Source organism: Danaus plexippus, chromosome 2, assembly GCF_018135715.1.
Source record: "Danaus plexippus chromosome 2, MEX_DaPlex, whole genome shotgun sequence".
Classification (NCBI taxonomy): Eukaryota; Metazoa; Arthropoda; class Insecta; order Lepidoptera; family Nymphalidae; genus Danaus; species Danaus plexippus.
In genome coordinates, this window is record NC_083537.1 from 5,344,426 (window position 1) to 5,371,432 (window position 27,007).

Sequence of the window (27,007 nt, forward strand, 5' to 3'; positions counted from 1 at the left end):
GCGCTCGTCCCTGTGTGTGAGGGCGCGCGACCAGTAGTGCGGCGCAGCCATGTCGGGCCCGGCGCGTGCGCGCCTCCTCGCTGTACACCTTGTGCCCGTTCTCCTCCTTCTCTCCAGGATTTCGGCTCCTGTATCTGCTGTAAGTGCCTCTGTAACTTCTACTCTAAGAACTAACCAAGAATTGATCATTGAAAAGACTTCAACGAGATCTTGAACTTGAACAAACGATCGAATAACGAATCCTGCTAACTTCATTTGAAACAATACTTAAAACTTTTTACATGTTTCTAAGCTGATTCATGTATGAAAATATATGTTATTTTAACATACGAGTTTTCTGATAACTTCAAACAATCTAACCGAATGAATGAAACATTAAATATGTTTATAAAAAAAAATATTTCAAAACGAACGTCTAAATGCAAAGTCGAAGTAATAGTTCTTTCTAAACAATTCTTATGTGGGGAAGAATTATTTTTTGTTGTTAAATTATTAATTAATTAAAATAACTGACACAAAATAATGAGAATTGTAATACGCTGACGTGATTGCATTATCAAATTTGTCTATGCCACAAAAAGGATACGAGTTACTACTTGTATCATCAAACTGCTAGTTTGATAACCTTCGAAAATAACACCAAGTATACTGCATGATACTTGTATTATATTCTACATTGTGTCACATGAATTTGTTATGAATAATTATTCGTAGCAATAAGCTCATTGATGACAATATATGTTACTTTAAGCTTTACACTTGGATTAAGACCGTTGGATTTTGATGAAATTGTTGAATAACTGATATTAACACAAAAGATAACGTAATAAAACCATAACATTTTTCCTAGGATTTCTCGTTCTAAGCCCTTATGGTCTAAATAGTTTTTTTGTAGTAAATCGTTTCGTAGGCCTTTCGAAATGTATATATAGAAGTATAGACAATGAAACAAGCATAATTTATAATATTTTCTGTACAATACAATGTAAATCGCTGATATAAATAAATAATATAACATAAAGTGTCGTTAAAAATGTTCAAATATATTTTCGTTATAGAATTAATTCGCCACTCTATTTTAAGAAATTTATAGCCATTTTTTTTTTCTTATCGTTGTACTCTTTACAATTTTAGTTCTCAGCTGGCTTAATATATTTTATATACTGTCCTACATTTATCTTAATCTACTTATCTGTTCGTGTAATCTACAATCACAAATGTAAAGAAGTAAGTACGTGCTTCTTAATAAAAAATAAAAAATTAAAAAGAGAATGTATTATAAAAAATAAAACTTTTTCTTTTAGATCTCTCTTTCCCACCGAATAGAAAATACTTTAGCGTCAAAGAATATTATTTTGAACTACAAAAACTTATTTACTTTAAAAAAAATCTGCAGAGTGTTTAGACTTTTTATAACTGATTCACATTCACAACTGTTTCACAGCTTATTTAACGAACTTTTAGGTAAATGGTGAATTTGACTAATGTCTATGGAGTTTATAGTCCAAATACTTGATTTTTTTTAGCACAAACATTTAGATTTTACTATAAAAATAAATCTTCAGACGAAGTGAAATAATAAGTGGTCGTTATTAAGGAGTTTCTTTTGTCACTTAAATATTTCAATTAGATTTCAAATTTGAAATAAAAAGTCATCCACACAGATTGGATTCATGCTTGTAATCTCATGAAGTTCGCCCCTTAGATGCTTTTGAAGTCTATATTCTTATTATTTTAGAATCTTGATTCGAATATTAGCTCAACATTGCTAGTATTTAATAAAAAAAAGTAATTATATTCTTTATAAGATTTACAATAAAAAATCAAAATTTTATGTGATGTAGGTTTATGTAGTGGTCATAGTGGCCTGGAAGCTAAAGGCCCGCCTCTCGTGCTTGAGGGCTCGGGTTCGAAACCTGGCAAGTACCAATGTGATTTTTCCGAGTATTTACTTTTTAAGAATATTTAGACACCACTGACTGACGGCAAAAGAAAATATATTGAGGAAACCTGGACTTATAACTTTAAATTATAACCTTCTCCTTGTGAGAAAAGGTCTTTGCACAGCAGTGGGCTCCGATAGGCTGATGATGATGATGATAGGTTTAACACAATGTTAAAGGGTTTTTTTGGTGAAAAACATGAGGAAGAAAATTTTGAGTCCCCCATAGCCTGTTTGTTCTTATGCAAAACTTTTGTAATCCAACCAAAAGAAGTTATACTAAACAATCGGTTTATTTATAACAAGATAGTGATAAAAGGTTGCGATATATTGCATATATATTATATAGTTATATAATTAAAGGCAACAAGCTTCATTATATTATTGCGAAATTCAGAGTGAACATTGGCGGGTTTCAAAGCTTTTTATATATGATCTGTGTTACTTAGTTGACCTCTCGACAACAATGTCATGAGGGAATTATATATACATCACATCATCACATCGAAATTGTTTATTTTTTGAATTCAATGACAAAGCCTTTGTAAAACAATCCGTTCCTTTGTTTAAACTGTAAAACACACTTGTCATGACCTACAGGATAAGTTAGATCTAAATACTTTTGTGATCCAAAATGGGTTTTTAAAACTTTTATATATTTTTTTATTTTCGGTAAAAGTTTTTTCATAAAATTGAGCTAGGGTCCGACGTAAGAACTCATTAGACAACATAAATTATATTTAAGCGCGCTTTATTATTATTTCTTTTTCAATAAAAAAATAATTTCTTAACGTCAACGTATTTATAGAAATGAACTTTTGTTACTGTTATGTCGTTAATTTTAAGCTCTTAACTCTTGTTTCAAACACATGGTATTGTTTACTTCTTCACCTAATTTGCGTTATTTCCTTTTCTTTTCTTTAACTTCACAATCTATTAATATAAAACTTAAATGAAACTAATATTTTCGGATTACTACCCGTTATTTATTATTTTTAAAATTACATACTCCCGACGTTTTGATTACTTTGGAGCAACCATGATAACGGGCGACGAGATGTGAATAATATAAAACTTTCAAGGGTAATTTATTTTTCGTTTTAAATGTTTTTTTAAAACTGACAAAACTATAAGATAACAATTCATAAAATTTCACTTTCATTAAATTTATTTATTTTTTAATTTGAATAATAACTATTTACGTATTGTTTTTCAAATAATTAAATTGTTTCAAAGCTTGTGAGTTTCAGTCAAGTCGTCATGTAATCGCAGCATGCCACGATACAACAATGCCCGAACCGAAAGTTTTCATCGTCAATTACATTTATATACTCATATGATAATATTAACATAATCTTAGAATGAAAACTACAAACAATACGTATTTAGTTCGACGATGCAAAACTTGTAGTAATATTAGTAGTAATTTACTCGACAAGCTTTTAACTTTAACTAAAAAAAAACGATTTAGACCTTTTCATGTACCATTTATTACATCTTATATTGAAATAAGCTTCTGTTCTATATTAACTTCACTCGCTTTCTTATCTTCTACTTGTATAAGAATATTTTACAAAACACATACTAAAGATTTGTACATGCTTAATTGGTTTAAAAAAGGGATTTAAGATTATTCTTATATCATTTTGTTGTGACTATCCCACATCTATTCGGATTAATAGATACTATTATGAAAATATAAATATTTAGTAAAAGTAACACCATTTCATACAAAAATAATATGACAAAAGTTAGCTATATAGTTCTTTTTACTATTAAGTTGATTCTTTGATCTTACATCACACACATCCGCTGTATCGTTCACCTCCCAATTATACATTTTAAAGATCAGAACAACAGTGTGACTGTTGTCGACTCCAGTGATAAGATAAATATATAAAAAGGCTATCTGTGGCTACGAATAACGTAACTTTATTATCTTTGTTAATTTTATATAATTTCACATTTAATCAAAAGCAAAATATGTATAATTGAAGTAATATATTATTATAAATATTATAAGTAGGTAGTAAGATATGTTCTAATATACAAAATATAATGCTATTAATATAAAATGATTACTTAATATTTAACCTATTTGCAGCAGTATACGTTTGTCATTGAAGATACATACATATATATTAGAGAAATATATTTTTAACCCCTTTTTAAAATTGAGGTAGTTATGGTTGGATTTTAAACCCAAATTTCTCAGTGGATTTCTCATAATATCAAAATTTAATAATCAACTGTATAAAATTACAACAAGATTATAAGGTTTCGAATAAGAAAAACATCGTTTTTCTTAAACAGTTTTTCTATATTTCTTTATTATGGAATAAAGCTGTCCTAATAAATAATGTTTTAAGTTCACACCAAAACATAGTCGAAAGGAATCATAAGCTAACTACCATACATATTTTACCATGGACAACAAAGTCTAAATTACATTACAAAATGTCATGGAAAGGTAATTCAAGCCAATTAAAATTTTTTTAAATTAATTCTTGTAACAGAAATTAGATAATTCTGATGAAAGTGTTGGATGCTGGATTTTTCGATGAGTTGTAATATATTTTAGAGTTTAATGACGTCAGTGTAACAATTAGCGATAAATTTCAAATAGGTCACTTCTTAATATAGCTCACTAGTAGCCTTAACCTTTGACCAAATTATAATCTTAACTGTGTTGTCCCTCTTATTTGAGTAATACATGAATTCGATTGTCTTGAACGTAAATAATAGGAAAATTCAAAACTTGCCAACGATAACTATAAAACAAAAAAAATAATTTACGACACATAATATGAAGGAAGTAGATAAATCACTATTATTAAGACATTCATAATAACATAAAAATTAATTAAAACACTAGAATTTAGGCACGACATCTTGTATTGTCAAGTTTCATTCATTTCGTCTAAAAAATAAAGCTTAATAAGGTCTCAATGACCTGAAATTATGCTACGAAAATGTGGAAATATTTTTCATATCGTATTTGGTCTTCGACACGGCGATAAAGTAAATAAAAAAAATATACGGATGTTTATATGTACGTAGATATTAAACAGTTATTAATTTGACAATCTGATGTTACTGTAACCTTTGCCGCCCTATCATTTGATTTTTATACCCGCGACTAACTAGCAACGAAGTTATCACTGAGTAGCCTCGTGACCTAAAAAAACACGTTATATTTTTATTGATATAAATAATAAAATAAAATACCTATCATTTTTGTATGAAGACACATGCATATATATTACAACATCATCTATTCGTAAACTATGAATTAAGTAATCCAGTTTAGTACCAACTTTATTTGACAATATTTTCATTACTAACTTTGTAATAATTGAATTAATATGCTTTTCTTTTATTAAAAGTTATTATTATTATTTTGCTTTAAGAAAATAAAATTCTTAAAAAGCTTCAATGACAAAAAAGAAAAACGACCATAGTTCTATTCTTCCTTCGTTCATAAAAACGTTTACTAGCAATATTCTGTTACTTTATGTATATTAAACTATACGGTGACTAATTAAGTTGATAAATTTTGGATGATTTATCAGGACGAAGGAGAGGAAAGGAAGGAAAGGGAACGAAGAATCACTGTAATATTAATAAAAATTACAATTCCAATCCGAGATTTAAATTCTATAAAATACGTTAAACTGTTTATATTTAAACGTAATAATCACTGGTGCTGTTATCTTATCAAGCTAGTAATTAAACTAATTCCCAATATTTTTAAAGTTGATAACCTTAGATAAATTTGCTCTTTTAAGAAAACTTAATCAGTTTTATGTGTCAATATATTCGCGTTTTGTGATAATTAAGCAAAATTATTTGTCTCGACAATTACAATATGATGAATGAAACAAAAAGAATATTTTTTCAGTATTCAAAGTTTTATATAGTTGTTTATATTAGGTGGAACAAATAGAATTGCAGACACTATATAAATATTTTAAATTATGGTTCGGTGATAGTTAAATGAAATATTGACCTTTTAAAACACAATACTTGAAAAATTTTGGATTGAAAAACTTTAAAAAGAAAAAATATATATGTTTAATTTATTCGTTTTCAAAGCTAACTCTTTTGGACTACCATTAAAAGTTATAATTGTTATAATGAGTTGTAATGGCTACAGTCATTTATAAGTTCAATATATTAAATTAATTTGTATGAAGTATGGTTTATAAAAACAAAGATATTAAAGAGAACTATCAAATAGGGTTAAGCTCTGAAACATTCAAATATTTAAATGTTCTATGAAAATTAATTATGAAGGTATCATTGTATTACATTTTAATAGCAAGTTTGCAATAGATTTTATCCACCCTTACGGATGTTTACATCTGATATATATATTGCATTAAATTTATGAACAAAATAGAAGACGAGTGATACAAGGAGAAGCGACTATTATAAAATAGGTCAAAATCAGCTTCCAATGGCGAAGTTTTCGTAACGAGGTCACCTCATAACGGCAGGATCTCTTATCAAAACGACGGGAAACTGCTATCAACTTGTCGTTAGATATATAAAACATTTTTGCAATTACTGCCGAAATAACGATATAAACGTACAACCATTGTACAGTTCACATGAACCTTATATCACATGACCCGGTTCATTTTTTGGGCGGACGTTCTGAAATATATTTTTCAATTATAAAATCAGCCTCTTGTAACAAATTATTGTTGGTTACTAACAATATAACATTGGTTTTATTGAATATTTGATATTTTTAAGATGATATAACGACACATGTGGCGTCTCTACCGTAAATTATATGTACACATTCATGTTATCTTCAAAACCTATAAAAAGACATCCCTCTTTTATTCATGGTTTTGTTATTTTAGTTATAAATCACTTTTACAGTTTAAATCCAAAGATTTTGTAGATTATTGTAAATAAATAATGATCATTTTCCCCTATTACTCTTATTCCGTTAATGAGTTTGAATATGTAAAAAATATAGTATACTTTCATGTAACCGAAACAAACTTTTATATTTGAATAATAATCTCATTATTTCTCCGGAGAGAATTTTCAAATTCAATGATTAATAAAAGCTTTAAATTTTTTTATACAAATTAATTTAATATAAGTGGCTTAAATAAATGTATATATTATTTATTCCGGGGTGAGTTGTCCAGTCAATGCACGGCGCAATTATGAGTCGATGGATGTTTTATCATCATGACGTGGGACACATCACAGTACATTGAACTCCAGAGGAAGTATGTTTCTCAATTTTTATATCGATTCTAGCAATAACACTTATTTTATTGTAAGTTCATGTATACTCGTATCTGAGACATGAAACCTGAAAGTTATCGTGCATACATAGATGTTTTATTATTGTAAACTAACAGGATGAAAGAGCTTTATAAATTTATATTAGAACAATATCCTATGAAGCATCATGAAAAACAGTTTGTATGTGGTCTCAAGCTAAGATGAGACTATAGTTTCATATTATATAAAAGATATTTTATATAGATTTTGTATAGATTTTTTATATATTATATAGATATTATATTGTATAGATTTTTTATATAGATTTCAAAGAGTCATTGCACCCATTGCATATCCAAGTCCAATGCATTACGAGTTTCTCACAAACGTATTTTATGGTACAGAACGTTACACTGAAAATTATTACTTACTTCCAGTAAAGCAATGTAGGTCAATAGTTTCAGTGCGGTAACAAAAACCAGTTGAATGTACTGCAGTAATTCTAGTCTATTTTAGCACAATATTCGTTGACAGCAAAGCAGATTAGATGAAAAGATTTCTAAGATCTGAAGATAAACTATAAATAATACAGGAAACTTGTCTTATGTTTACACACAATTTGCAAGTAACACACAGTAAAAACAGATAGAATGTGTCCTCTCTTCACTATACTTAAGTTTCAGGAATATAAGGATGAAAAAACCATTTCCATAATTAATATTACAAACAAACTGTTTAAAAAGTAACAGTTATAATGCTCAATAGCTTGAATCGTGCAATGACTTGATAAGTGATCTATTTAAAGACCTCAATAAATAAATAAAAATTCATAACATATCGATACTTGCAACAAAACAACAAGTAATAATAATAATAAAAATTAAATATATTTATCGGGAAATATTAATTCTCATATCTAAATGGCTTACTTCTTAATTCTTATAGTGTAACCGCTGTAAGAAATAATCAGCAAAACATTACAGAAATAATTATTACGGTACGCTGTTAATAAGTCATAGTTATATTTATGAACTATAAAGTGAACAACGATCGAGGTGTATCGGGAACACGTTTATGAGTTGTCGGGGTCACCAGATTCCAGCAAATTGCTCGTAAATCCCAAAGAGTTGCTCCATTTTTCAACATTTGACATACATAAAATGTCTTATTGCGTTAATAATTATGCTTTAATATTATATCTATCGTGTAGAAAAAGTTAAGTCTAGAAACTCTTAAATAGATATATTACACTAACCATATAAAATACCAAAAACTACTACAATAAATCGTCATTCTTTTTTCAGTTTAATTCATTTTAACGAAAAAAGACCATTAATAAAGTCAAGCTTTTGTAAGAACAAACAGTACGCAAACGTCTATAGTTTTATAGACACATTGTCAGCGAAACTGTTCTTTAAAAATCTATAATGTCATTTGATATTATAATAAGATAAATAATAAAAAAAAACACCAGTCATGTTGAGTGTTGGAGGTCATACATAATTATAGAGCAATCGCTGTTGTGATGAAAAGCTTTGTGCTTTATGATAGCAAAGAATTAGCATATTAGGGTTGCCGAGTTGGTGGTTTAATTGTAATAAAATGTGTTTCCTTATGGACAATACACGTGGTGTTGACGGTCGCTGGTGGGCTGAAGGGGGCGGGGAAGAGCGGACGCTGCGGGATGTGCGAATGGCCGTTATCGCTTGGGACACTGCAATGATTGTTTATCCAGCCCGTTCCTTGAATTGCAACTAATGAGTCACACGCTCTATAATCACCAGCTACTGTAATACCTAACGCTGCCGTCATCGACAATCAAAATTTTGGTTAGGAACATCGCATTGCATCATCACATATCATATGAAAAAGTAACTATATTCGAGTGTTAGATCAATTAAATTTTGTTGATATCTTCTGAGTCTTTCTGTTTCGGGATCCGAAGACCTATTTAAAATTGTTTGTTTATTTTAAAGCAAAATTTAAAATTATATATTATTTTAAATAACACATTTGAAATGAGGAATAATAAACTTCTATATGTCTATTATATTTCACACACATGTTAAAAATATAATCCTTCCAAAAGTTTCCTTACAGTTGGGAAGGGTAGAAAAAATGTCATGCTTTTCAGGTGTCTTCCATAATAGGCAAGCACATGCTACTGTAAATATGAGAGTTTGCCAAATAGTCTGTATTGCTCTTATATTACCTTTATGAAAGCTTACTGTAACGTTTAGATCAAAAAATATCTATAAATTTATTAATATACATATTAAATATTACTTAAAATATCCGGGTTTAAAAACGAAACGGAGTAAAGTAAGATGTAAATATTTTCCTTAAAATTCTTTCATAAAATCTAATAAATGTATATTCCTAGCCCTCAATGATACAGATTCAAAAAAGTCAGTTTATAAATAAATTATTTATAAAATGACTTCTTTAAGCACATTAATTAATAGTCATTATAAATAAATATGCATGTAACATCTCACTTAAACTCTATAATAGTTTTAAAAAAGCAAGTAAAGGAAGATTGCTTCAAAAAGAGGAGACTTTTTTTTTTGTTACTGCGCAAAGTGTTAATGCTCGTGTAACGAAAAAGTTCCATGCTTTATTATAAAAATGTTTTATAATTTTCAAATTATCTGAAATTGGAGAACTGGAAATAATATATTTTTGAGAATTTTGTTAGGAAGCTTCATGGTACTAATAAAAATGTTGAAAATTGGACAAATCTGAAATAATTTCCAAAAAAATATTAAATATTCCATTATAGAAATTACACATGTTTGTATAATACCTCGTTAAATAATGTTATAATTTAAACTATCGTATTACATTTCGTTGAAAGAAGATTACACTTGAAGCAATAAAGCTAGCTACATAATATTCTAGTACGTAATTAACACGATCCGTCACCATATGGGAATTGCTAAGTGTTTTTCGCGTCTAAATTCACTTGCGAGAATGTTGATCAAAGTACTGAATTACATTTCAAATATTTATGGCATGTTTTCGATGTGTCTTAGAAATATTCTGTTAATAAATAAAACACTAAATATTTCTTTTAACCCGACTTATGCGTTATCATAATGCACTGAAGAAAATACTCATAATATAGTATAATATAAAAAATAAAGCCGTTAGTAACACAATAAAAATATAAATCACTATGATTGCATTTATATTGTGACATGGAAAAAATTATATATACTAGCCTATAAGCACAGCCAGGAAGCACACGGCCGGATGCAGTAACTCGCCCACGCAGTTTGCCCGGTAACAAATCGTTTTGCAACTCTGAACCATTAAATCGCCAAATATCATAAAGCAATATAAAATCCAAACCATAACTTATCATTATAACAAAAAGAAAGAGGGCAGAATAATAAAATTGGCATATTGTTACAATGCCTTATAAAATAGGATAAAAAAATGGTTTAAGTAGGAAGTGCAACGATCTTATACTAGCTTTAACGGATGTATGTCAGAGGTCTTATTGATAAGGCACGTTTATACTTTATACTCAGTAAATTCTTGATTGTTTGTTAAATGATGGAAACAGATATAAAAAATATTAACGGAATAGAAATAGTTGTTAGTATTCCATCTTGGTTGACGTTTTTTCAGGTAGTGACAAATGATGTGTTAACCATTCATTCTATATGAATCAGAGCCATGTTTTGTAGACACAAACACATCTCATTCCCAATGAATTTTAAACGATATATATTTAAAAACTTACTAGTAGAGACTAAAGTGGGTATATTTATTTATCGTCCACCATTTACGATATGTATGTATGTATTATATTATACTATTGAAATAATATTTTAAACTTATGTACATCTAAGTGGTGGACAGGTTAACTATTAATTGTATATAACAATATCCGTATAAACCTTACTTTTATATTCAATTTATCCAGGACTGTGTTAATTGTGAAAATTTTATAAAGTCAAGAATTATTTAATGAGACTTAAGACTTTCGCGAGTTTTATTCATTTAAATGAAACTAATATATTTTCGGATATACTACGCGGATTTTATTATTTTAAAACGACATAATCCCGACGTCTCACATGAGACATTCACATCTCGTCTGCCCGTGATCACCGTTGCTGAAAAGTAAGTTTTAAAATAATAAAATCCGCGTAGTATATCCGAAAATATATTAGTTCGATTTAAATCAAGAATTATTTATCAATACTATTGAGTATTATAAATTTAATATAAAACATATTCCTAATCATAAATTCTATCAAATATACACATGTATATATTGTAAGAACGCGTACTGTGTTTATTGTAGATTTCTGTTTATTCGGCAAATACCATACTGGATTGACCTTTGCTTGATGTAACACAACACGATCACGACTCACGGGTCATTCTCTTCTATAACAATCTATAAAGAACCTGAATATTAGTCTAAACGGATCGCTTGATTAAATTTATGTGTGCTTTTTCACCATCGTTGTCATTGCGTTTCAAATAAATTATTTTATACCTTGAACATATAAATGAGAGACAGAACATTGTGCTCATGAGTACAAATCATCATTACACAATTTGTTTGTGATTCAGTTATTATCATCGCTATTTATAATAAACAATAAGGCATTGTCTCAATAAACCACTTAAAATATATTTTTGCATATTGCCCGGCAAATTAAATGATCGTCTATTGTGGCCTATTTGTTAAACGGACTATTTGTTACACGGACTATTTGTTACAGATAAAATACTTTAAGAAACAAATACTGAAAGACTATAATTTATATAATAAGTGTCCAGACAATAATTTATTGCTTCTCTATTATTAAACAAAAAATATTATAAATCAATAGGTTATTTATCTTAAAATATCAATGTATTTGGTTAACCATAATTTTATTTAAAAAGATTTTTTTATTGTACCTCATATTTATAACTTAAATCCTATACTTTAACCCTTTAATATGATCATTTAAAAAATGAAAAGCTTTTCAAATAGCAGCGGGCAATTTTTTTTATGAAACTCGATGCCAATGTACTGACTCGATGCTTCAACCTTTTAGGTACTCCAAATTTTCATTGCGTGTATACCTACTTTACTGTAGTTTGCGTGTATACTTTATGCAATGAATTGAGATCAGGAATAAATGACGGTCAGTTTTCAGCTTTTATGAAGTCCCGAACTTTCGGTCCTAACCAAGATCGCGTGGACCGAGCTTTATGACTAGGGGCAGGGTGTTGCTAAAAGAATCATTCTTGGTTATTGCACATGTGGTTGTTGAACAGCTAAACTATCTTTTCAAGAATTTTAACTAGATAAACTTGTGTCGTTGTCTTGAAACTTTTCTCACAAAAATATTGTGCAATCATTCTTTCATAGACAACACACCATCAAGTCATAACTAAAGTAGGATAAATCAAACGTTGTGCTCTATGGACTAATTGAAAGCCTATTTAAAACTTACAGCATGAGTACGGGTTTGTTAAATTTTTTCTAAAATTTTGGCACAATTATTCTGAATAGTAATAGGTGTTTTGATTTTACAAGCGTATTCTTAATTAAATTATCAATTAAGAAATGACAATTATGTCTCTTATAATCTGCAAGTCCTAAGTGATATTTTAAAATACAGAACATGAACATGGTTCTAGATGCAATTTTCATTTCCCGATATAAAATCTTTAGCTTTCGAAGAGGACATTGTCTTTTTCTACGAACTCTATGTGAACGCTAAGATTATTTCTGTCACAAACATAGGAGTTTAAGAGACTGATACTTAATGTAATGTAAAATACACAAACATAAGACTTTTTATATATTGAGGATATTAAAAATAACTACGTATGGAGCCAAATACATTTATGTAAAGCAATCATAACGATTCCGTCTTTTATCCCACTCAATTTTTATATCGCAAAATATTTTTTTATACTTTAGCACGAAAATAAGAAAAGACAATGAACAATCACATAAAAAGTACAGATTTCAGTTTTAAAAGTAATATTTTGTTTAATTTTAATTGGAGCAGCATTTATAGCCAGACTAAGTATATGACAATGTGTCTTAAAAAATCTATAGTGTTTCAATATACAACTATAATAAAAAAGTGTAATATAAATTGCAAAGACTAAATAAGACGTAATATATTGTCATATATCTAACGAAAAAAATTTTCTATAATTTGATTTATTGTTATTATTAAAATAACTTCATTCAGTACATTATTAATGCCATCTTATAACAAGCTTAATGGTTAACATTTAAAATGTATGCAGGTTGTATGCAATCAGACCGTATGTGATTGTGCTGGTCTCAAAGGAGATCGAGGTGACATTGGTTCTCCAGGAATACCCGGACCCCAAGGCGACTATGGAGAGGATGGACTGATGGACCCATGGGACCCCTGGTGAACCAGGGGACTGGGGCGAGAAGGGTATCTCGGGTGACAAAGGAGAAAGGGTTACCTACGACAAAATAAGATTATATCAAAAAAATGCTTGAAATATTTATTTATTCTTAAATATTCTTTGTTTATTTCTATTTTTATATTTTTTTTTCAGGGTGTAGATGGCCCATACGGACCGAGGGGATTCACTGGACCTCAGGTTTGAAGTTTAATGTCATTTAAAACATACAAAATTATAATTAACTGATTATCATGCATGTATTAACATTTTCTTTATAAATTCTTTAAGGGACCCACTGGTTTAGAAGGTGTGAGAGGTATTGCTGGTCTTGATGGATGCAGTGGTATTGATGGTATTATGGGTCCTCCTGGCCCCCAAGGTATACCTGGTGATAGAGGGTTACCAGGTCCCTATGGTGAAAAAGGAACACAAGGGTTAGCAGGAGAGGGTGGTGTTAATTCAAGAGGAGCGAAGGGAGATCAAGGTGATAGTGGACGACCTGGCTTACAAGGACCAAGAGGCCTATTGGATGGCGAGGTGATAGTGGTATGCCGGGAGAAGTTGGTGATCAGGTACTTATTATAACAATAACGTAAAATTATGTTATATAATCCAATGAGAAATATAACGTATATAATAATTTCCTCTACGTAGGGACCTATGGGGTACCGAGGAGAACGGGATATAGAGGAGATCTCGGCGACGACGTTGTGGGCCTCAAGGTGAAAAGGGAGATCAAGGGGAAGTTGGCGAATCAGGGAGGCCAGCGAAAGTTATCTATATTGATCATCTTCAGAAAATGTTACGATATTAGCCAAGGGAAACAGGGGTGACAAAGGATTTGCGGTACACAGGGCGTCAAAGGTGTTAAAGGAGACACTGGCTCTATGGGTCCTCCAGTAAGTTAAAAACTAATAAAATAAATAAAAACTTTCATACCATAATGTTATAAAATATTTAAATTCCAACCATAATCTCTTAGTAGTCTATCTGCTATCATCTTTTTTTATCAATCTTTTATCTTATCTATATCTATCTATCTACATATGTTTTATCTAATAGGGGCCAAATGGACTTAACGGAGACCAAGGTTACAAAGGCGATCAAGGAATAGACGGCCCTAGAGGTAAACCTGGACATCGTGGACGCAAAGGGCCTCTTGGACCAAAAGGTGATAAAGGCTGGCCAGGATATGCTGGGCTAGATGGAGAAGACGGAGAGCCGGGAGCAAGAGGAGAAGACGGAAGACCTGGAATGCCGGGAGTTCAGGGACCTCAAGGAGAGAAAGGAATATACGACGAACGACTTAATGAACCACTTCTGCCAGGTTCAAACGGTCCACAAGGTCCTGTAGGTTATCCAGGACCTCCAGGACCTCCAGGTGCAGATGGAACCAGAGGTTTGCCTGGAATTCAAGGTCCACCAGGTCTTCCGGGACCGAAAGGAATAGCTGGACGTCAAGGACCGCCAGGAAGTTCAGAAAAAGGAGAACCAGGAAATGACGGTTTTAAGGGTTTACCTGGACCTCGAGGTCCTATGGGCTACCCAGGTCCACAGGGAGTATTAGGACCAAAAGGTTTTAAAGGCTCAGCTGTAAGAGGCCCCGAGGGTGAAGAAGGTACACCGGGATTAGATGGCAGACCTGGTATAAGAGGAGACAGAGGGGACTTCGGTTTCATGGGCCTGCCCGGGTATCCAGGTCGAGGTGTTCACGGTGTTGGTCCACCAGGGGAGGATGGTCCTCCAGGACGTCCTGGAGTCGTTGGTGATAGTGGAACACCTGGAAGACCTGGATTTTAGGTCCAAAAGGAGAACGTGGTGACGACTGTCCATACTGTCCATCAGGTAAGCTTATCACAAAACATTAATCTTAACGAACAATATCCAATAAATCATACTTTATGCGAAATAAATGTCCTTATGTTATTACAACATTTTGAATAACTATTTATACTCACTTTACTTATATTTCTACTATATCATATTTAAAATGTATTTATTACGTTTAACATAGAATTTAACTGTTCTTATAATTGTACTAAATTATTTTATTTAGGTTTACCAGGTATGAAGGGAAAGAGAGGAGATGAAGGTTTTAAAGGTCAAAAAGGATATCCTGGCCCGAAGGAGATCGTGGCCAGCGTGGGTTAAAAGGAGAAAGTGGATCACCAGGTTTACCTGGATCAAAAGGTCCGAAGGGCATTACTGGTCCGCCCGGAATGACTGGCCGTCCTGGTCTACAAGGAGAGAAGGGACGACTTATACAGCCTCCTCTTTCCTTAATAATAGCTGAACGTGGACCTCGTGGTGAACCAGGCACGTAAAAACATACTTATTTATTTTATATAATAAATTAATACAAAAAATATAAATCCGTTTTTTTTAAATAATTTGTTATGTGATTTTTAAAAATATTTTTTTTACATACTTATTTTACATAGCATTACAATAACATGTACCAAGTTTCATCCTTCTAATTACACCAAATATAGTATTCATGTCTAAAAAAAAATTACGCCGTATTTGAAATATATTTTTTTTTATATAATTAAGACCAAAAATCATTAAATTTAGATCAATATTGCACTGATGGGTATTTGAAATTTGTTATATAACACCTATTACTTTGTAGGTTTATTGGGGATCCTGGTCTTCGTGGAGATCCAGGTTTTCCTGGGCTTCGAGGAGAAAATGGCTGGAAAGGTTCCAAAGGTATGGCTGGTGAGGATGGTTTCCCTGGTCCTGATGGAAGGGATGGATTAAAAGGACGAGACGGCGTACCAGGAATGCCTGGTGAACATGCCGATGTTCCTATACAATTTCTATTTGGACAACGAGGAGATAAAGGAATTAAGTGAGTTTTATATAATTCTATATATCATATTAAAATATTTGCTGTATTTTTGTTTAGAATCGGCAAAACTTCGATCCACAAACTTCAGGAGTAATAAAAACAATTAAGTGTGCCCTTTGAAGTCCTGCTACATTCGATACTTTAAACTGATAATAAAACTTAATAGAGTACTTTTCAAACACTTAATATTTTTATAAGAAAAAATAATTTTGCAGTCTAAATATTACATATGAAGAAATATTCTTATTCGCATTTGACCTTATATTCACAAAAAATGTTGGAAACTAAAATATTTACTTCATTATTTGTTTTTCTGTTTAATTATACGTTTTTAATTTCATTAATACCCATCGTTATCTTTTAAAATTAATATGTAATAATACGTATTTATAATTGGTATTTATATAATATTTGCAAATATAGTAAGGCAATAATTATTGTTATGTATAGTATAAGATGAGGTGGGAGAGCACATGGTACCTAATATAAGTCAGGAAAACTTTCGAGTATTTCGGATTCAATAATATTTTTATTTCTTCCAATAGAGGACAACTCGGAGAACCCGGAGATGATGGTCTAAAGGGTGATGCCGGAGAAGCCCTTGGTTTCGGAATAAATGCTAAAGGAGAAAAAGGGGAACCGGGACCGATGGGTCCAGAAGGTACAAAATTATTAAAATTGAGCTAAATTTACTTCCGTTAATTTTAGTTTTTGTAATTTTAAATTAAACAATATTGTTATGAAATAAAAAATCTATCACACAACAAAATTTGAATATCATATTCGCATATCTCACCATACTCGCTTATTGTTATAAATATTAAGTAATTTACCTAATACAATGAATAACTATTTTTAATAATGACCAACTTACAAGAACTTGAATGTTATTAAAAATACAAGTATATGTGTTTAAAATATAACAATTTTAAACCTCGTTAATAAAATTATTATATCTTAATCATTATATTCACCAAAAGGGTCTTTTTATTTTACTTATATTAAATAATCATTGTTAGCATATTCAAAGTTTTGAACTGAGAAATATCAAATTGTCATAAAGCAGCTATTTTAGTATAAAAAACATAATAGCATGACATTTTACTAATTCATATGTATATCTCGTAATATGATTATTCCTAATGAAATACATTACTGTCAACTGATTATAAGAAGATGTATTTATTTGATTTCCTGCAATACTTTTTTATTCTTATGAATTTTGAATTATATCCATTTTAAGAACAACGAATTATTTTATGACTGGCGAGAAACAAATTGATTTGTCATTTAACAAGTACAATTACGACAACTACAAATGCAAATTCTTATTTTTTTAGGTTTGCAAGGAATTAAAGGAGATTCTGGTGATATTGGATACGAAGGACTTCCAGGAGAACGAGGGGATATTGGTCTACCTGGTGTTCTAAACAAGGAGAAAGAGGTGCTAGAGGTTTTCCCGGAGACAAAGGAGATATAGGTCCCTACGGAGAACCTGGAGGTCCAGGTCTTAGGGGTCCTGTGGGATTTGATGCACTTAAAGGCAAGAAAGGAGTCGGGGAGAAGTTGGGTACGCAATTATTTACGGAGAAAGAGGTTTCGATGGTATGGCCGGGGATTATGGTGATGTAGGTGAACCTGGTTATGCTGGAACCCCGGAAGAGCAGGTTTGATGGGACCTAAAGGGAACCAGGTTTACCTGGTGATGTGGGTCACCTGGACCCGTAGGACCACCAGTAAGTATGGGAGATTTAACCATTCTGATATTTTTAATATTCTATAAGTATATTTCTATTTATTGTTTCTTTTTTGCGGTAAATATTACCATTCAACTATTCGAATATTACACTTAAATATTCGGTAATAAATAATTAAAACAAGATGTAATAAATAATACAATATGCATAAATTATTAGGATTTCTAACTAAAAACGTTTTAGGGACGAAAAGGAATGTCAGGAAACATTATACAGGGTGCACCTGGTATGCCAGGTCAACCCGGACGACTGGGTTCTATAGGATTAATCGGTGAACCAGGACTACAGGGCTACAATGGCTTGCAAGGGGATGTTGGTCCTAAAGGGATGAAAGGAGAAGCTGGTCGAATGGGAAATCGTGGCTGGACTGGTGAACGTGGTCTTACGGGCAGAAGAGGGCGACCCGGACTTATGGGTCAACCTGGCCTGAGTGGCGAAACGGGAGACCGAGGTGAAACTGGTCTTCGTGGTTATGATGGTTTACCTGGTAAAGAAGGTCCCTGGGCATAATTGGTCAAAAAGGAATACGTGGTGATATTGGTTTACGGGAGCAGACGGTTTAGGTGGACCTCCAGGTCCTAAAGGAGAGAGAGGTTACGATGGAGTTGTTGGTGATAAAGGAATGCAGGGAGGAAAACGCCTCCATAGGAATGAAAGGCATGTCTGGAGACATGGGTTTTAATGGAATGCCAGGAAGACCAGGGCAAACTGGTTAAAAGGTTTAAGAGGTGACATCGGCAACCCAGGATTAAATTTAAGAGGCTTAATGGTACAAAAGGATTCCGAGGTGATGATGGCATTCCTGGAAGAGTAGGGGAAAAGGGTTTAAAAGGATTCCAAGGAGATTACGGTTTCGAGGGTATTGCTGGTGAAATAGGAGACGAAGGTTTTCCAGGTTTATCTGGTTTACCTGGACGAATAGGATTTGATGGTGCCAAAGGACCTTCAGGGCACAAAGGATTGAGGTTTACAGGGTCCGAAGGTGATACAGGATTTGAGGGTGAACCAGGTAGAATGGGTTCACCAGGATATCCCGGTGACGTAGGCTTGCGAGGCTTGGTTGGTGAAAGGGGTCCATCTGGCGCCAAAGGAATGTCAGGAGATATTGGACCCAGTATTTATTTACCAGCCACCAAAGGGGATATGGGAGATATCGGAATGGAGGGACTAAAAGGGGGTAAAGGCGAAATGGGTGAACCTGGATTTCCAGGATTAAAAGGCCACAAAGGAGAACAAGGCGATGTAGGCTTACAAGGAGAATTTGGTGATGATGGACTTCCAGGTCCTAAGGTTTTTAGGAGTAATGGGACCTCCAGGTTTACCAGGTCTAGATGGCATCAACCCTGAGCCAGGAGAACAAGGCAAATCTGGAATTGACGGATTACCAGGTTGGCCAGGTCCTATGGGTCAAAAGGGTGCTCCGGGAGAGTTTGGTATTAATGGTCCTGAAGGAGCACCTGGTCAACCAGGGCTCATTTTTAGTGGACCAAAAGGGTATAAGGGAGCAACTGGTCGACCCGGGCTAAGGGGCATTTCTGGTAAGCCTGGTTCAACAGGATTACAAGGAAATCCGGGACTAAAAGGATTAACTGGTGACATTGGTGAACCTGGCTATGCTATAAGCCCTAAGGGTGAAACAGGAAATCCTGGTATATCAGGGTTTTATGGCTTGAAAGGGATAAAAGGAGAAGCTGGAGATTTGGGACTGGCAGGTTTGAAAGGATATCAAGGCCCAATGGGAATGAAAGGAGAAAGAGGTGACGAAGGCTATGAAGGACTTAATGGATATTCAGGTGCTAGGGAATGAAAGGTGATAGAGGAGATGAAATACTTCCATCAGATGTTGAGCCCGGGCAATTGGTGATATAGGTCCTCCTGGATTTGATGGGCAACCTGGTCGTGCAGGAGCTCCCGGAAATTTCGGAGAAAATGGCATTCCTGGATTCAAAGGTGAAAGAGGTGATATTGGAGATATTGGTCCTGAAGGTTTGCTAGGCAAACAAGGTGGACAAGGGTTCATGGGTATCAAAGGAGAAATTGGTTTTGATGGAATCCGTGGTTTGCCTGGTCTTCCTGGATTACCAGCACCTCCTCCACCAATTCCTAAATCAAGAGGATTCTATTTTACAGTACATTCACAGACTCATCTCATTCCCGAATGCCCCTCTGGAACTACACCTTTATGGGAAGGATTCTCCTTACTTCATATAGTTGCAAATTCTAAGGCCCATGGACAAGATTTAGGTAAGTGTTAAATGAAATGAAATATAAAAAAATCTGTTATATTTTTCAGTTCTTTGTAATCTAATTTTATATTTTTAAAATCTTTACACAGTTTCAAAATCCCCTATTTTCATAATAGCTTAGATATAGTTAGTAACTTTTTTGCTAATAAAAACCAGGCTATGGTTATACAAAATACCAATTTTAAAATATGCTGATGTTAAAACAAGGGTCATTTCAATTAACCATAATTAATTTGCTTCTCAAACACTAATTTTAAAATTTATACTGTTTATATTAGGTGCACCTGGAAGTTGTCTTCGAAGATTTTCAACAATGCCTTATATGTTCTGTAACATAAACAATGTTTGTGATTTCGCCCAACGCGAAGACTACAGTTTTTGGCTATCAACACCAGAACCAATGCCAAGCGGAATGACCCCAATTCCAGCAACTGACGTTGGATCATACATATCCAGGTAAAGTCATTTGAATTTATAAAAAAGAGACTTGAAAAGTATTCTTATTTACTTATGATATAACATTTTTAGGTGTCAAGTGTGCGAGACATCAACACGATCCATTGCTATTCATAGCCAAAGCAGCTCCATACCAACTTGTCCAGATGGTTGGGATGAATTATGGATAGGTTATAGTTTCCTTATGGTAAGAACAAAAGGTTGATATAAATGACTGTAAACTTTTTAGATATAGTGATTATGCTTAATTATCTTTGTATCAGCATACCGCTGGAGCTGATGCGGCAGGTCAAAGTCTCATATCACCGGGATCCTGCCTTCGGGAATTCAGAACGCGACCATTCATAGAATGTAACGGACTCGGCCGTTGCAACTTTTTCGCAACCGCGGTTTCATATTGGTTATCAACAATTGATGACAACAAAATGTTTGAAACACCTATTCAAGAAACACTGAAACAAAATAAAGTTTCTAGAGTCAGCAGGTACGTAGTATAATATTTATATTAATCAGTAATTAAAATATTATAATGGCGAGTATTTTTTCATTTACAATATTATTGTGCAGGTGCGCCGTATGTATGCGACGTCAACCACAGAGGTCGTATAGCGCAGGCACAGTGGAGGCTGTACCTAACGCAGTAGTACGACGCCCCGTCAACCGACCTCTTAACGGCTTCGGCCTCGCTACCCTGCGAGGTACCGGGGGAGACGCCGCCATTGAAACCATAGTGCCATAATTAATATCACTGCCAACATAACTTACTTCTATGTGTAGTGTCACTTAATTAAAATTTATACAAGTAGTCAAAGTAATTAGATATTTAATTTTTAAATTAAGGCTTAAGTGAGCTTTGTTTAATACTATATGTAATGGAGCGCCCTCTTTTAAGGAATTTAACGATTTTATTTTATTATATTACATACATATATATGATTACTATAGACATGATAACAAGACGACAAAACTATAACAACGAATTTTATTATTAAATCTATTTTCTCCAATATTGATTGATTTGTTAATGTCACCAAAAATAGAGATTGTCTGTGAAATATTGTGGATAAAATTGTAATTAATGTTGATTTGTTTCTTTCTTTAAAAAAAAACTTTGTTATCGACACTTAGTATAGGTCTAGAAACGTGAAAAAGAAATATTTTTAATATGTTTTAAGTTCCCGATCCCTCAGCAATACTGTAAATAGATATAAATATAATAAAACTTAAATATAAACTTATGTAATGTATATTTCGTTATACATACTGAACCCTTTTCATATCATAAAACATCAAGTTCTTGAAATACAAACTTTTCTATGAAACAAAAGTCATGTCATATTTTATATCCTTTCATGTTATGCATATTTTTTCCTAAAGTAAAATGGCTTTTAACTCTTACCTTAAAGTATTTTTTTTCGAATATAATAATACACGGCAATTATAAAAGTAATCTTTATCGATACCATTTTTTTGTAGTGTCTATATAATTTCTAGAAAACTCAGAAGCATTAACATATATTAAGTCGAGTATACAAAATATTCTAATATTAGCAAAGATTACAACAACACCTTATAAAGATATTGGTGGGCAACGAGGGTAATCCATAGCATATGGATTACCAAGTATTTTTACAAAATTCAATGATAATGACTTAATATGTAAATGTAAAATAGTAAAATGAGGAAAAAAAAACTGGAATTAATAAAAAATCTACGTATAGCCAAGGCCTTAGGCTACAATAACCTTAGTTATGAACTACGTAGGGCGTTAAGATCAATTCTTAAATTAATTCAAGGAATATGGCGCAAACGGCGCGGAATATCACAATATTTTTGACCGGGCAAAACAGATTTCGATAAAAACCCCTTTGAGTACTCGAAAACCATTTTTAAGAAAGAACGCGGAAAGCCAACGACCAAATTTACGACCATTATAAAAGCATCTTGAAGTGCCCAATAGTTTCAAAATATATAGGGATCCGGACGGACAAAAACCTGAAATTCCTCGCGTCGACTTCCACGGCATTCCACCAACGATAGAGGAAATAGATTATCATATTTAAAAAAAATTCGTCTAAATCTGCACCAGGACCCGATGGTATCCCATATTATAGTATTTAAAAAATGTCCATCGGTTCGTAAACATCTTAGAAATATATACGATAAAACGATAAAATCTGGTCAAGGAAGCAAATCCGGAGTCCTTCGGGAAAGCAATCTTGTCCTCGTTCCCAAAAAAGATCGAGTTACGGATCCGAAAGATACTAGACCGATAGCCTTAACAAAAACCGTAGCTAAAATCTTTTTCTCAGTCCTACAAACGAGAATGACGCGTTTCATGCTTAACAACAGGTATTTTAGGCCAAATCACCAGAAGGGTTTTTACTGGGGATTTCAGGATGCCTAGAACACAACACTTTGTTGTCGGAGAGCTTAAAAGATGCTAGAAAAAGCGGATACAAAAAGCAGTTTGTTGGATAAACTTAGAGTATGCGTTCGGGTCGATACAACACGAGCTAATGTTATTCGCGCTAAAATGGTATAACTTTCCAACAGTAGTTAGTGATATGATCGCGTCATATTACTCAAAATTAAAGTTTTCTATAATGTCTAAAGAAGGCGTTTCAAAAACTTTGAGATATAATGTAGGGCTATTTCAGGGCTGTTGTTTGTCTCCAATTATATTTAATGTTGTCATTAATATTTTAGTAGATAAACTAATAAGCAACGAGAAAAAGTGGGGTTATCGGTTCAAGTTCAATGACAAATACACAGAATCCATCTTAGCCTTCGCTGACGATCTCGCAATACTGACACGTAACCCCAAACTCTGTCAAGTTCTGTTGGATGAGGTGAATAAATTCTGTGAGTGGACGGACTGATTGAGGATAAAATCAATAAATGTCACTGTCTGTGTCTCGGTAGGCGAAATACAAAATATACCTCATACGATCCGGGATTATCGTTAGGCGGTCAATGCGTTTCAACGGTTACGGAAAATGCTCCTTTTAAATTTTTTCGGTCGTAATATAGATATATAGGTCGTACTCCATCTTTAGAAGGAATAGTAAATAGCTTTTCAACGATCTTAACAAGGTCGATAACCAACCGATTAGTAACGTCAAAAAGCTTGGATCTACGATAATTATCTAGTATCACGTTTGAATTGGCCTTCCTTGTCTATGATTTTAGTAAAACCCTTCTGTCAAAACTAGATGCAAGCGTCGTAAAGGCTTTGAAGTTGTGTCTCGGGCACGCGCTATCGGCTGACTCGTCACCGTTATTCAGGGATCGAAATAATTTTGGGATGAATCTAAAAAGGCCATCGGAACTCTATAAACAACTAAAAGTTTCTAAGACACATATCCTGGGGAAATCCAGGATGACCTTATTACATCACTCCCCAAAGACAATGATGCCCTAGAGCTAGAATCGAGATTTCAATTCCACAACCAGTTATGATAGGGGCACAAAGTAATAGAGTAGGGTTAGGATCAAGTAGGACAAAGATACGGATATATTAAAGACCTTTATTCGGCAAGACGAGAATTCTAAATATAAGATCCATGCATTGAGCCTAGAAAAGCAGAATGATTGGCTACACATAGGAGATTTTGCATCCCATTGGCACTAAAATGGCGCACTTTAATTCATGATTGGTCGCCAGCACTGCTAAAATTTTATCTCAATGCGTTCCAGATGACTCTCCCAGATCAGAGTAATTAGTAAGATGGGGAAAAGGCACTGAAAAAACTTGCTACTTTTGCGGGGAGGCAGTTGGAACTGCTAAGCATTGCTGGTGGGATGTAGGTTACTCCTAGATAGCGGTTAGTACTCGTGTCGTCACGATAGGGTTTTAGAAATCATACGTGAAGTGGTTAGTCTATCGGTAGCAAGAGTGCAAAAAGAAATAACCACAAACCAACGATCAATAGGTTTTGAGAGAAGGTACTAGGACTACAAAATCAAACATCCAGCCTTACTCTATTATTAAAGGCTTCGGATTGGACTATAATGATGGATACGTATGAGAAGCAATTTAGAATCCCAGAGGATATTTGTGCGTCGGCCTCCAGACCGGACATATTTTTAAATTCGCGAATTTTATAGAGCGTTGTACTAATAGAGCTCACGGTGCCTTGGGAAACCAATATCCCCAAAGACCATGCTGTCAAGGTCAACAAGTATTTCGAAGTCACTAACGAACTCACTAAGAAAATGTTCGTTGTAAATTTGTACGCGGTAGAAATAGGAGCGAGAGGTATAACAGCCAAATCTTTCTACAACCTGCTAAAAGACTTAGGCCTGTCAAGAACTAACATCAGTTCATTCTTGGAACGTGCGTCGAAGGCAGCCCTAGCAGGCTAGTTTCAAATTTGGTTAGGCAGAGAGAGGAGCTTGGACGGTGGAGGTGAGCGTGAACGTGAGGAAATGAGTATGTTTACGTATTAGCTAAAAAGCAAGGCAGGAAGAGAGATTAATATACAAACGAATTATTCTGAAAAATTGTTGAAATACAGACAAGGTTTTATTAGAAAATAACCTTTGGAAGAAATGTTTTAATGAAATATACATTAAGGGATTTGGTATCAAACTATTCAAAGTTAGTCAGTCTCCTGTAATTTAGTAATTAGCAATAATGAGTACATTATACTATGTTATTATAACTCATAAAATTGATCTGGATTTAATCTATTAATGCTTTTGTTGTTTTAGGAAAAAAATTCTCATAATTGTTATAGGTGTGGTAGATGACAAGACTATTATATTGTCAAGTGTTGATGTAATAATTGAAAATCCAGTCGTGTTCCGGGTAAGTAAGCTTATTTGATATTCTATTAAACACTCTACTAAATCATTTTTAGGAAAATGCTAAAATGCTTTCTGATTTAAAAAGTTATCATTATGTAATAATTTTGTTTTTATATAATATGTATGTCATATAAGGTACTATGGGACTAACATAACAATTTGTCAAAGTGGGAGAAATAAATGCAAGGAACCATAACCAATATAAACTACACCAAAATGGTATGTATCTGTAATAAAATCTATACATATAATAATCGTTTACGGGGTCAATTCTGTACATTGAAAATAAATGAGTATAAATCCCTATAGGGGCATTCATAGAAGAAACAGATGTCAAAAATGTGATTTTTGAAATTTTTGTCTGTCTGTCTGTTGTACACTTATAACTTAAAAACTACTGGACGGATTTCAATAAAATTTTATATGTGGGTTGCTAATCACCTGATGCAACATTTAGGGTACCTTTTACAGCGGGAAAATGCCTCATTCCCATGGGAATATTTTTAAACTACTTTGAAGCAAACTTATGTAAAGTTTTCATTGAACAGTTAATGGGTTTAATAATGACATGTTGTATTTAATTAATGTATTAATTTCCGAGGGAAAATTCAATCCAATCGGCTCAGTGGTTTAAGTTTTTATACAAATGACAGTGCCACCTACCGGAATCAGTTGTAATCATCCCGTAAGCTAATTAAATACATATCCAAGATAATTAAATCATATATAAGGCGGTTAAAATTTTACAAAAGATGCAAATTTTAAACTGTATTTAACAGAAATTTAAAATCGATAGACAGCGAAATAACAAATTTATATTTTGAGACAATGCCGACAACAGTGTCACCTAATGAGTCTAATAGTAATAATATTTAGAACTAACTGAAAAATCTGCGACTTGTATAGATAAAATTTCAAGCAAATCAGCCCAGCCGTTTAATAGCTTTCATACCAATAGCAGTGCCACCTACCGGGTCAAGCTGTAATCGTCCCGAAAACTAAAGAAATATTTATAGATACATACGAATTACCAACATATTCATTATTATTGTTATTCCTAGGCCTTATCAATGATTAGCAAAACACGATAAGATCGTTCTTACTTACCGTGCGTTCACATACACAGCGTGAACTTGTATGAAGAAATTTTGTATTAAGGTACTTTTTCTACGAGAACAAAGTCGCGGGCACAGCTAGTTTGTAATAAATACAAAATTCACAACTATATCAAATAATTTCATTTACTGCAACTGGTTATCAATAAATTAAAAAACAC

The 27,007-nt window shown here is 32.9% G+C and overlaps 1 pseudogene; it reads left to right on the forward strand.

The window, feature by feature from the left end:
- Positions 1-21,825, forward strand: LOC133318768 (collagen alpha-1(IV) chain-like; annotated as a pseudogene).
- The last annotated feature ends 5,182 nt before the right edge of the window (positions 21,826-27,007 follow it).